Genomic DNA, 2697 nt, shown 5'->3' with positions numbered 1-2697 from the left:
CTTTTCAGGACCCCACCTTGATGTTTCGGGACCCCACTTTGGGTCCCGACCCCAACTTTGGGAAACGCTGCATTAGAAAACTATATTCTTATGTAGGTTTGAGAAGAACTCATTCACACCTATCCACAACCCCACAGCTCATCAACAAGACAGTGAGGACCCTCTATCTCTCCCTCCCCCCACCACTCAAGCTGCATTCCAGATATGCGAAGATGATGTGAGCCGATTGTTCCAGAAACAAAAGATCAAGAAAGCTCCAGGACCAGACGGTGTCTCACCTTCCTGCCTTAAGACCTGCACTGAACAACTGGCTCCAATCTTCACGAATATATTCAACATATCACTGGAGCTGTGTGAAGTTCCTTCCTGCTTCAAACGCTCCACCATCATTCCAGTCCCCAAGAAACCCTCCATCACAGGACTGAATGACTACAGGCCCACCGCCTTAACGTCTGTGGTCATGAAGTCCTTTGAACGGCTGGACCTGACCCCACCTGAAGGACATCACTGGTCATCTGCTAGACCCCCTGCAGTTTGCCTACCGAGCAAATAGGTCAGTGGATGATGCAGTCAACATGGGACTGCATTTCATCCTGCAACATCTTGATCACCCGGGGACTTATGCAAGAATCCTGTTTCTTGATTTCAGCTCGGCGTTCAACACTATCGTCCCTGACATTCTTTCCACCAAACTCTCCCAACTTACTGTTTCTCCCACCATGTGTCAGTGGATCACCAGCTTCCTGACAGGCAGGACGCGGCAGATGCAGCTGGGGAAAATCATTTCCTCCTCACAGACCATCAGCATTGGTACCCCTCAGGGATGTGTGCTCTCTCCACTGCTCTTCTCTCTTTACACCAATGACTGCACCTCTAATGACTCGTCTGTTAAACTCCTGAAGTTCGCAGATGACACTACAGTCATTGGACTGATCAGTGATGACAACGAGTCTGCATACAGACAGGAGGTGGAACGACTGATGTCCTGGTGCAGCCAGAACAACTTGGAGCTGAACATGCTCAAGACTGTAGAGATGAGAGTGGACTTCAGGAGACACACCCCTGCAATGCTGCCCCTCACAATCTTCAACAGCCCTGTGTCTACGGTTGAGTCCTTCAGGTTCCTGGGAACCACCATCTCACATGACCTGAAGTGGGAGCCCAACATCTCCTCCATCCTCAGAAAGGCCCAGCAGAGACTGTACTTCCTACGCCAGCTGAGGAAGTTGGACCTACCTCAGGAGCTGCTGATCCAGTTCTACACTGCAGTCATTGAGTTCATCCTGTGCACATCCATAACAGTCTGGTTTGGTGCAGCCACAAGGCAGGACAGGAACAGGCTGCAGCGAACAGTGAGGACRGTTGAGAAGATCATTGGAGCGTCACTGCCCTCCATTCAGGACTTGTATCGTGAAAGAACCAGATTCTGATTAGGGAAGGTAATGTTTGTTTGAGTGGCCTGCGATTCAGCCGTAGGCCTGTAGTGAGCGCGCCAGGCACTGAAGAACCATGTATTAAAGACCGGAACTTTCGGTTTGCCTTCAGCTCTGCTTTTGCTGACTCCAGCCGGGAGCAATAAAAGCTTGGCTCGTAACCAGATCTGGGGTTCTTTGGTCCTATTCTGTTCACATTTTAATCTATTCACTATTTATGTGCGTTCGTCTCGATGTCATGTAATGAACACCTAATTTTCTTACAAATGTTTTCATGAAAGCTGTCCAAGCCCCTGCTGATTAATAAAAAAATTAAATTGAATTAAATAAACAAACTCAAAGCTCACATTGTCTTGTAACAGCATTCTGGCCTGGGTTGGAGCTGGACTTTGAGGTGCTATGGCACATTTAATTCTTCACTTTTTCAGCCCTTTTCTCTACCATAGGTTGCCTTCAGGCCCAGGCCTCCCTTGAAAAAGAGATCTGTGATCTCAACGGGACTTGCCTGGTTAAATAACGGTAAATAAATAAGTAAAAATTTCAGCGTGGATTAGCTGCTTGTGACATGAGCCAAGCTGTAGATGGTTTTGATACTACGATGTACGGAGGATTTCATGGCTGACTTGCTGCACTTGTCTTGTGGCTTTAACCAGCCCAAACCCTCACACCTCCACCTCCATGTTTATCCTCTGATGTACAATAATTAAACTGACATGATCCATTAAAAGGAGACGTATGCTTTTAAATTCTTCTTTATCACATTTAAAGTTGGGGCTTTATTTTAAAAATAGAGAAAACTGAACAGAAAGATAGCAGCACTGAAACTGAATTAAACTTTTCTGCACTCCTCCAAGTACACAACAAAATGTATTTAATGGCAAAAAAAAGTGGATTTTGCGTGACAGTGCTGAGACTGACACCTAAAAACTCCCATTTTGGTTTTGTTGGTTCCAGCAGTTTTGCAATTAATTCAGATGTAACTTTGCAAAGATAATCTGTGTTGACATGTTCTCTTTGGACAGGAAGATTTTTCTTGGCAACCTTTTTCAAACACGTCATACTATTCAGTCGTTTCCTAACTGCACWGATGAACTTTAGTGTTTAACACGCTAACTGGGGTCTGGAGAGTTTTTGGTGGGGTTTATTTTCACTATCTGACCTCAAGGTGAACTTGCTGGAATGTACACTTCAGGGACACTCAACAGATAACTGTTTTCCAGAGATTAATAATTTTTCTCACTTACAATAAAGGACTTCTATGGGG

The 2697-nt window shown here is 45.5% G+C and overlaps 1 protein-coding gene across 1 annotated transcript in view; it reads right to left on the bottom strand.

Moving 5' to 3' along the window:
- The window catches only part of si:ch211-225h24.2 (testis development-related protein), a 19326-nt gene that overhangs the window by 12173 nt on the left and 4456 nt on the right, over positions 1-2697 (bottom strand). The gene's annotated exons all lie outside the window — the stretch shown is intronic.

The sequence above is a fragment of the Austrofundulus limnaeus genome, unplaced genomic scaffold, assembly GCF_001266775.1.
Source record: "Austrofundulus limnaeus strain Quisiro unplaced genomic scaffold, Austrofundulus_limnaeus-1.0 Scaffold82, whole genome shotgun sequence".
NCBI lineage: Eukaryota > Metazoa > Chordata > Actinopteri > Cyprinodontiformes > Rivulidae > Austrofundulus > Austrofundulus limnaeus.
This window is presented reverse-complemented; position numbering and strand designations above follow the sequence as displayed.